The following is a 10,633-nucleotide window of genomic DNA, read 5'->3' on the forward strand; positions in this document are numbered from 1 at the left end:
TTCTTTCTGAAATACCCTAAAACTGTAAATCACCATTGTACTTATAATACTCCCCCTGCTGAAATGAACTAATGACTTTTCTTCCTTATTAATTTATTAGAGTAGAACGATGACTCTCTGTGTTCCTGCATGTCAGGTCCTTCCGGTAAAGAACAAAAAGAAAAGGTTTCTAAAGAGTCTTTATCTCACCGTAGCAGGTAGTGCCTGGGTTTTATCTAGAGCAGTCATTTTCAACCTGCTGCCACGAGGAATTTTCATTTCTGTCCCCAGGGGGCACTTGGGACACTTGGCAATGTCTGGAAACATTTTGGGTTGTCGCAGCAGGCGGTAGGCAGGTGGGCAGGATGCTGGTAAACAGCCTCCACCAGGAGGATTTACCCAGCCTCAAGTTCTGACTGGTGCTGAGGTTGAAAACCCCTGAACTAATCTGACTCTGAATCTAAAAAGGCTTCTTTGGTGTTACAGGACCCAGGAGTGAGTCTGTGGCAGATACTGTCAGCTTTCTTTGGCCTTCCTGTTTAAAAAAAAAAAAAAAAAAAAAAGTCACTTTTGCTTACCCATTTTAGAAAGGAGGGCATGCTGAGGTCACTGGTTGAGGAAGGACCAACTCCACATAATTTACTTAAAATGCTATTATGTAAGCATTTTGCAAAGTAATTTCATAATGATGGTGCAGCAGTACCCTTCCTACCCACAGACTGGAACACATTTTAGACAAAAGTACATTTCCTTTTTCAAAGGACCATAGTAACAACCCCGGAATTTTTGCAAAGCCGTGTAACATGCCTGTTGTCCAGTTCAAGAAACCTGCCAAATCTTCATTGAGTTAGTTATCTGTGTCACATCTTGGGAGTGGCAGCTTAGTAAATGCCACGACATACCCACAGCAGAAGAAAGGTTGAGGACTCCGCGAGGATTCTGGCAGAAATGACTTTAATATTTTTAAACATGTCTGTTTCCAGACACAAGCCAGCTTTATCTAGTGCTCAACTGAAGATTGAGCCTTTGCAGATAATTTTTATATAAGGCAGTTTTCATCTTTCCCAGAGACTCCCCATCGTTGCATAAAGCTTCTATAGCTCCTTCACCAACCTAATTTAGATTTGCTTGAAGAATGTATCTTGATTTGTGTTCAAGAAGCACCATGTGTTCTGGTAAACTTCTTAGCTTGAGTGAATTTGAGCTTAAATGATAGCATATTGATTTTCTTGTCCAGAGTGCTATGGGTTTCTGAGAAGCAAGCAAAAACCAAGCACCATTCTATATGAGAGGCCAGTGGGACAGCTCATGAAAGCTGGAATAAATAACTGTGTACAGAAGGATTTGTGCTAACTTTCTGCCCCTTTGGGGGACATCAGCAATAAGCAGGCTATCAACGTCACTTTTTTAAAGAACTAACATTACTAATCGTTTACTGCACTGCAGACACCGTAGTGAGTGCTTTGCATACAGGAAGTCCTGTATGTCCATACAGCAACTGTATGAAATAGATAGCATTAGACCTCCCATTTTTTTAAGTGTATTTATTTATTTATTTATTCACTTTCTTAATCTCTACACCCAATATGGGCTCAGACTTAGGACCCCGAGATCAAGTCGCATGCTCCACCAACTGAGCCACCCAGCTGCCCAAGTGTCCGACTCTTGATTTCAGCTCAGGTTGTGATCTCCAGGTCATGAAACTGAGCCCCCGCCTCAGGCTCCACGCTCAGCCGTGGAATCAGCTTGGGATTCTCTCTCCCTCTCCCTTTGCCCCTCCTTTTCCTGATACCTCTCTCTAAAATAAATAAATATTTATTCATAAATATTTATACATAATATATTTATGTATTATATAATATATTATATATTATAATATATAATTATATGGGTGGCTCAGTCGGTTAAGGGTCTGCCTTTGGCTGAAGTTAGGATCCAGCATCCCAGGATCGAATCCCACATCAGCCTCCCTGCTCAGCAGGGAGTCCACTTTTCCCTCTTCCTCTGTCCCTCTCCCTGCTCTCTCTCTCTCTCAAATAGATTAATAAAATCTTTTTAAAAAACCAAATCATTAAAATTAAATACATAAATCAAAGTTATATGTCAAAATAGTAAGTATTTGAAAACACATTCCATCCTCCTTCCTTGACAAAACCTTTGCAACACCTGGAAATCAAACACTGAATTCTCAAGCTCCTCAGAGTTCCAGGCCAGAACCCAGCAGTATGGGAAGAAATCAGCCCTTGTCCTGCCCCCTTTCTCTTCCCAACCCGAGCCTCACCCTGTACCACAAGGCTCTGAATGTGTGTGTGTGATGTGCAGCTCTGTCTGAACCCCCTGCAAACACATCTGTCCCCAAGGCATACAGCCAGTGGAGGGGTGCTCACAGCAGCCGTGTATCTGCTCTCAGGAGTGACCCAGCCAAGAGGTTTCCACAGACCCTGCAAGAGGGTTTGGGGCTTGTCGGTGGGGAATTCCAGGGTCCTGTGCAAACCAGAACAAGGTCTGAAAGGAGGTGATAAGGGTTCTGGGTGAGCACGCCCACCCACTCGTTGCATGGACCCCTCACCTGTGGGCAGCTGGAGCGGGACCAGAGCCACACCCTCTAAAGCATAGGGGCCAAGCCAAGGTCCAAAGGCCTGGCCAGGTCTACAGCTGTACCACCTGGGAAAATGCAGGACTGGGGACAATGGGAGGATGTCAAAAATATATTGCCACCCGGTTTCGGGATGGAGATAAGAGCTAATATCATCAAACGGTGGACATTTTTCAGATGCTCTTCCACAGGCCTCATCTTTCCTGGCTCTGTCATCTGCCCAGGCCCCTTGAGAAGCAAATTACTATTGCATACACTCCTGCAGATATCAGAGATCTCAACTCTAAGTAACTTGCCCAGTGTCGTACAGATGTCATGAAGGTTTAACCTAGGTAGTCAAGTCCATGCTTTTTTTTTAAGATTGTATTTATTTGACAGAGAAAGAGCACAAGCACAAGGAACAGCAGGCAGAGGGAGAGGGAGAACCAGGCTTCCCGATGAGCAGGGAGCCCAATGCAGACCTCTGTCCCAGGACCCCAGGATCATGACCTGAGCTGAAGGCAGACACACCCAGGTGCCCCCATGCTCTTAACTAGAGTGCTACAACAGATCAAAGAGGGACAGTAAAGGTCTGGTAAAAGATGTGTCAGGATATGTCAATTCTATCTCAACAAAGCAGGAGGGATAAAAAGATATGCCAGGAAATTGTTAACCAAAAGAAAGCAGGTCTAACAATATTGATGTCAGACAAATAGAATTGGAAGAGGAGAGGTCTGAAAGGCCCAAAGAGGAATATTTCACAGCGTCAGATGGTAGGCAGACTTCATCGGGAAGAAATAGCATGAGCCTAATCTACCTGATAGCTTCAAAACGTACAACAAGACAACTAAGTACACTTTAACCATGACAAAGCCAGAATCATGGTGAGAGACCAACATGCCTCTCAGAGAACATCTGATGAAGCAAAATGAAGGAAAAGGACAGAGAGAACATAACAGATCACCTACAGTGCACGTCTTAATTAGCAAAGGACCAAATCCTCTCATGTTTGTACCGAGTGAATTTTTCACCATGTGCACATTGGCAGTCGTAGCAAACCTGGGAGTGTGTGCTCATGATGCGGTGGGGAAGGGTGAGGTGGTAGAGATTCCCAAGGGAGGCTTCAGGTATCACCCATGGAGACTAGAGGAGGAGGACACACCAACCTTTCTGTGACCCTCACCTGCATGGTTCTTCTTCCGGTTGAAAGGGCGAGGGGAGTGGGCACCACTAGACATGTCCACAGACATGTTAATCTTGGCACACTCCAGGGCTTCCTGGCAGAGACGGTAGACCTACACCTGATGCGAGCCAGCTTCCTTCGCAATTAGCATTCAAAGATGGGAAATTCTTAAATCATTACGGTTGTTCTCACCAGGACTGGAGGAAAGTCTTTGTCTAGGAAAGCAGATTAGTCTGATCAATTACTTGTTGTTGCAATGGTAAAAATTTATCTTTTCCCCCAGTGTCCTAATAACATACCTTTCTCAATAGACTTTATTCATATAGGGCATTTCATTCAACATTCAGTAAATACTTATGGAGCAAGTGCTGTGTGCTAGGTGCTGGGGGCACAGCTGTAAATGAGATAAATAAGGTCCTTGTTCTAATAGAGTCCTAATAGTCTAATAGTCTGATAGAGTTAAGCTGATGGCAGGGAGGGGGGAGCAATTAACAAAGACAGTTGCAAAGTGATAAATGCTATGAAGAAACAATGATAGATTGAGGCTAAGGTTGCCAGATAAAATACAGGACACCTGAATCAATGTGAATTTCAGATAAATGATATATGGCCTCCTAGTAGTATGTCCCATGCAACATTTATACTAAAAAATCATTCATTGCTTTTCTGAGATTCACATTGAACTGGGTGTCCTGTATTTTACTTGCTAAATCTGGCAAGCCTGGGTGCCTGGGTGGCTCAGTTGGTTAAGCGTCTGCCTTCGGCTCAAGTCATGATCCCAAGGTCCTGGGTTCAAGTCCTGCACCGGGCTCCCTGCTCTGCGGGGAGACTGCTTCTCCCTCTCCCCCTTTCCCCCTGCTCATGATCTCCCACTCTCTCTCTCTCTGTCAAATAAATAAATAAAATCTTTAAAAAAAATCTGGAACCCCTACATGTCGAGTGATTGGGTGTGGTGAGTGAGCAATCTTCAGACAAGGAAGGCCTCTCTGCGGAGATGGCATTTGAGCAGGAATCTGGATGTACAAAGGGAGCCAGTTACTCAGGGGTCTAGAAGAGCATTCCAGGCAGAGTGAAGGGCCAGTACAAACTCTCTGAGGTGGGAATAAGCTTGGAGCTTGGAAGAACAGAAAGGAAGGCCAGGCGGCTAGGTTGAGTGAGGGTGGAGAGTGGGCGGGAGGAAGGCGATGAGGTCGGAAAGGTTGGCAGGGGCCAGAACTTGCAGGGTCTGTGGCCTGAAGGGAGAGATGTTGAATAATTTTACAAAAAGTTACACCCAGGGGTGCCTGGGTGGCTCAGCCGTTAAGTGTCTGCCTTTGGCTCGGGTCATGACCCTGGGGTCCTGGGATTGGGCCCTGCATTGGGCTCCCTGCTCAGTGGGGAGTTTGCTCTCCCACTGATCCCCTTCCTTGCTTGTGCTTGCTCGCTCGCTCTTTCTGTCATAAATAAATAAATAAATAAATAAATAAATAAATAAATGTTACATCCATGAGCCTTTCAAACAGAGCAATTTTTGCATTTTAATCTCGGGAATTGCTCTTACATGTTCACAGCCAGGGTGCAGTCAAAGATAAAGTTGGACATCATTAAAGAAGTAAAAACAGGGTGCCTGGGTGGCTCAGTGGGTTGGGCCACTGCCTTCGGCTCAGGTCATGATCTCAGGGTCCTGGGATCGAGTCCCGCATCGGGCTCTCTGCTCAGCAGGGAGCCTGCTTCCTCCTCTCTCTCTCTCTGCCTGCCTCTCTGCCTACTTGTGATCTCTCTCTGTCAAATAAATAAATAAATAAATAAATAAATAAATAAAAGGAAGTAAAAACAGGGGCACCTGGGTGGCTCAGTGGGTTAAGCCGCTGCCTTTGGCTCAGGTCATGATCTCAGGGTCCTGGGATCGAATCCCACATCGGGCTGTCTGCCTGCCTCTCTGCCTACTTGTGATCTCTCTCTGTCAAATAAATAAAATCTTAAAAAAAAATAAGAAGAAGTAAAAACAGATTTCATTCAGATACTCACAGTGCGAGAGAGTTGATTCTGACCGTGCAGAAGGGATTGGGTATTTTATTTTATTTTTTATTTTTATTTTTTAAAGATTTTATTTATTTGACAGACAGAGATCACAAGCAGGCAGAGAGATGGGGGGTGGGGAGCAGGCTCCCTGCTGAGCAGAGAGCCTGATGCGGGGCTTGATTCCAGGACCCTGAGATCATGACCTGAGCTGAAGGCAGAGGCTTTAACCCACTGCGCCACCCAGGTGTCCCTTATTTTATTAAGATTTTATTTATTTGGAGAGAGAGAACATGTGAGCAGCAAAGGGAGAGAAAATCTCAAGCAGACTTCACTGAGCAGGGAGCCAGATGCAGGACTTGATTCCAGGACCCTGGGATCATGACCTGAGCCGAAGGGTGCCTCTTCAAAGACTGAGCCACCCAGGCATCCCTGATTGGGCATTTAAAGGAGGAGGAGGGAATTGGGGAGAGAGTGAGGGCCAAGGTGAAAATGTGAAGCATTGGTGGGTCAGTAGGTGTAAATGTCACCCAGCCTGCTCTGTCTGCTAGCTAGCAATTATCAAGGTTAGGCTCCCATCTGCCCCCAACACAGAGAAACAGGCTTTACCTTTCTGATGACTGTATTTCAAAGGAATGGCTTTCAGGTCATTGAGAAAGATAAGCCTGAATTGAAGGAGATATATCTACATCTCAAAGGGACAGGAGGAGGATTCACAATTCTAATCCTTTTTAGTAAATGCTCTAAGAAAGGAAGTTTGGGGCGTATACTCTGGTGTAGACTAGAACAAACAGTAAATTCTCCTGGAGACATTGAGCTTTCTCAAGTAGTTGTGTGTGTGTGTGTGTGTGTGTGTGTGTGTGTGTGTATAAACGCGTGTTGCGTTGGGGGTGGGGGCCACTGAGGTCATCCTAGGATCAGGGCCTTATACTGCTAGAAGCCATGTTCAGGTTTGGTCATCTCTTACTGCAGAGGTTGGGACAGAATCATGATGTGCTGAGAGTGCTGCAGTTCTCAGTGCCTGTATAATTCTGTGTTCTTAGCATATTCGTTCCCTCGACTGATAACCAGATACACGCCTTTCATTCCCTGGGTAGCAAGCTAGCAGTTGCAAGGGATGGGCTCCGGAACAGCTGGGCCTGGGCCTGCTTGTGGCTGAAAGTGAGGGCTGAGATTTCCGTAAGTCCTCATTGCTTCCTGTCATTGTCACCCTTTATGGATCATAAGATCCTACAGGCTCTACCTCTAGAGTATATCCTGAAGCTGTCCACTTGTCTCCCTATGCACAGCTACTCACTGGAATCCGGGGACACCATGGCTCCACCTCTCTCTCCAGGCTCCCTGCTTCAGGCTCTTCGCCCCCACCCCCATACACTCCATCCCACACAGCAACTGGTGGGCCTTTTAAAGCGTAGGTTTGGATGCCTTGAGAGTGAGACCTAATCTAAACAGGGCTTAAGAGGCCTACATCTTCTGGCCCCTGCTGGCCTCTCTAACTTCATCTCCGGCCTCTCGGCACTTCATTAAGCCCAGGCCAGCTCACTCCTGCCTGAGAGCGAGCCCAGGCTGTTGACAACCCCTCCTCCTGGAATGCTCTCCAGGAGGATCTTGACACAGCTGTCTCCTTGTTGAAATTCAGGTCAAGTGTCACTTGTTCAGAGGTCTTCTCTGACCAACCAATGACCTTCCAAGTCACTGCCTGTCATATCAACGTTTTAAATTTTCTCGTAGCGTATCAAGATCTGAAATTATCAAGATCTGCCTCTTCCTCTAAAGGCGGCGCTCTGCGAGGGGCAGAAAGTTCTCCCCGGTCTGAGAGGTTATGGACGTGACTTTGAGGAGTTCGTTCAGCAGTTCAAGAAGACCTACTACGTCCCTCCCTGCAGCCCTACATCAGACTAGGTCGCACTCCGGCGGCCACTCGCTGAACCAGCGTCGGTTCTCAGAAAATGGGGATTGTGATGCCCCAACCCCGCCGTCTGAGCCAAAGGGCATTGTCGCTTGTGACGTCAGCGCAAACACAGAGCCGGTCGCGATTGGCCATTCGAGCCTGGGTGGGGCCTGAGCACCCCCGGCCCCGCCCCCCGCCTCTGCCCCGCTTACGCATGCGCCCGGGCCGCAGCCTCGCCGCCGCGCCATTTTGCCGGGGTTTGAATGTGAGGCGGAGCGGCAGCAGGGGTGGGTAGTGCCGGCTACAGTCCGCGGCTGAGATTCCCTTCTCCGTTCCCGTATCCCCAAGAGGTGAGACTCGGGGCGTGCACGGCCTAGCTGGGTGGCCTCTCGGGACCCCGCTGAGGGAGGGATGCCGCGCTCCTGACACTTCCGAGCGCTGAGAAGCAAAGACCGCGCCTCTGGGCGAGAGCGGAATGCGGGCCGTGCTTCGGGCGATGCCCTCGGGCGAGGTCTTTGCCTGCGCGGACGGGCCTCGCTTAACCTCGCGGCGTCGCAGGGCTCGGGCCCAAGCGGGGCGGCCCCGGGGCCTGTGAGGGGCGAGGGCCCCCGAGGCGCGGCCTAACGCGAGCCGCCCGAGCACCCGCCCCTTCCCCCGCCAGCGCCGCGCGGATTGGCCGCACCGCCGCCGGGCCGCTCGGGAAGGCCGCCTCTCATTGGTCGCGCCCGCGCGTCCGTCCTCGTCGCTCCCGGCCACCCGCAACATGAGCGGGGTTCCGCGGCGAGGCCTGTCCGGCCGGGCTGCGGGGCGGGAGCCAGCCGCCGCCCAGACGGTCTCTTCCCCGGTCCCCGGGACTCACGTTCTGATCAGAAGGGGAGGCCTTTAATCTCCCTGTGCCTCAGTCTCCCTGACTGTAAGTGGGCGTCGTGATCTCACTTTGCTGGGTTGTTTGAGGGTCGCATTCTAGTCCATGCACCTGCCCAGGGATGTAGGGTCCCGCTCTCCGGGGGAGACGCGAGAGTGTGGTAGTTCGGGGGCATGAGCTTTGCAATTAACAAGGCCTGGGTTGGTTCCAGAGTTGGCCTCCCTGGGAGTGCGGGGTAGGGCTAGTCGCTTCATCCCTTGGAGTCTCCCCATTTCCTTATCCGCAAAGTGGGGTTGAAAACCATCTGCTTCGCAAAGTGGCCGTGAGGATCCGCGGAGTTACTACCGTGCTTTGCAGAGCCCCACCCGAAGCGGCCCGAATGACCACCCAAAGCCACTGCTGACTTTCTGTTTTCTTAAGTGTTCCAAGCTCGTGCCCACCGTAGAGCGTTTGGGCGTGCCTTTCGTTTGCTCGGAAATCGTTAATATCAGAGCTTTGCAAGGCTGGGTCCCTGTCCTTTAAGTCTCGTGCCCCCTTATACCTTCTTTGGCCAAGTTCTCTGAGGACTTCTTTCAACTTTAGACGTAATGGCATTTATCTTTAAGTAGAATTACTTAGCGTTGTTCATTGTCTTTCTCAGCTGCTGGGTTGTGAACTTCAAGAGCAAGGACCTTGCCTGTCCTGTTCAAGGCTAAATTCTGGTGATGAGTGCTTACCACGTGCTAGATGCACAAGTGTTGTTAGTCCTTGGAGGCAGAGAAGGGGCACTTTTTACTCTTGGATCCGGGCGCCTGAGTGGCTCAGTGGGTTAAGCCGCTGCCTTCGGCTCAGGTCATGATCTCGGGGTCCTGGGATCGAGTCCCGCATCGGGCTCTCTGCTCAGCAGGGAGCCTGCTTCCTCCTCTCTCTCTCTCTGCCTGCCTCTCTGCCTTACTTGTGATCTCTCTCTGTCAAAGAAATAAATAAAATCTTAAAAAAAAAAAAAAAAAGTAGTACTCTTGGATCCCACCTGTGTACTTTTCTCTTCCCCTAAGCCCCCTCCCCATAGTTGGATTTTTTTTTTTAACCTCTGTGTGTGTCTCCACTATCCGCACAGTTCCTGGGATGCTTGATTCACCTTATCTCCCTCCAAGACACTTCGACTTCTTTCTACCAGTGCAAGGGGGTTTTCTCTTCCCATTTGGTTACTTTGATTTCTGCTACTTGGAGGCTGGGAAGGAAGGTTTCCTCTACAGGTTCGGATGTGTTTGAGAGCAGTACTCTAGCTTTGGAATTAGTTTGTTTCTTCATTCATCTAGTAACTACAGATCATCCCACTCTGGGAGTCTTGATATGTGTGTGCTAGATAGTTTTCATTCATTGGATCTCTTTCCCTTTCCCCAGATGTAAGGACTCAGGAATGGTTCTCTAATGTGGAAGAAATATCTAAGGCCCTTGAAGAAATAAAAAAGGATAAGGTCTTTTCCCTTGGGAAACTTATATGCTAATGGGCGAAAGAAACTGTAATACAAATAAATGAATTGGGTAATTTCTCTGGGGGCACCTGAGTGGCTCAGCTGGTTAAGGGTCCAGCTTGATTTTGGCTCAGGTCATGTTCTCAGGGTTGTAAGAATGAGTCCCGTGTCATGCTCTGTGCTGGGTGTAGAGTTTGCTTAGGATTCTCTGTCCTTCCCACCTTCTCTCTCTCTCTCCACCTTCTCTCGGTCTCTCACTCCCCTCCTTTCTTCCCCCTCTCAAAAAAAAAGAAAAAAAGTTTTCTCTAAAGAGGTGATATTTGACCCGAGATTAGCCATGCAAAGGTAAGGGGACAGAGCATTCCAGGCAGAGGGAATAGAAAGTAAGTACAGAGGTTTCAGGACAGGAACAGACTTAGAATACTGGAATATTGGAGGAAAATCCAGTTTGCTACAGTAGTGTATGGAGGAAGGAGAGGCATCGAGGGGCCAGATCATAGGGTTTTGTAGACTGTGTATAGTTTAGATTTGATTCTAAGTGGTCTGTTCCTGTGATTAGATTTGGGAGGAGTGCGGGTCGAGCTGTTGGGGTATATTCTTGATATGTGTGTGCTAGATAGTTTTCATTCATTGGATCTCTTTCCCTTTCCCCAGATGTAAGGACTCAGGAATGGTTCTCTAATGTGGA

At 48.5% G+C, this 10,633-nt stretch overlaps 1 protein-coding gene across 2 annotated transcripts in view; it reads left to right on the forward strand.

Moving 5' to 3' along the window:
- Positions 1-7,842: 7,842 nt before the first annotated feature.
- CSE1L (chromosome segregation 1 like) overlaps positions 7,843-10,633 on the forward strand; it is a 49,394-nt gene continuing 46,603 nt past the window's right edge. Inside the window, exon 1 of one of the 2 annotated variants that reach the window (XM_059407192.1) lies at positions 7,843-7,976. The gene's annotated coding sequence lies outside the window, so the exon portion shown is untranslated. Of the gene's footprint in view, positions 7,977-8,442; positions 8,540-10,633 lie in introns of those variants that run through there. The other variant, XM_059407193.1, reaches the window with a different exon arrangement.

This window comes from Mustela nigripes, chromosome 7 (assembly GCF_022355385.1).
Source record: "Mustela nigripes isolate SB6536 chromosome 7, MUSNIG.SB6536, whole genome shotgun sequence".
Classification (NCBI taxonomy): domain Eukaryota; kingdom Metazoa; phylum Chordata; class Mammalia; order Carnivora; family Mustelidae; genus Mustela; species Mustela nigripes.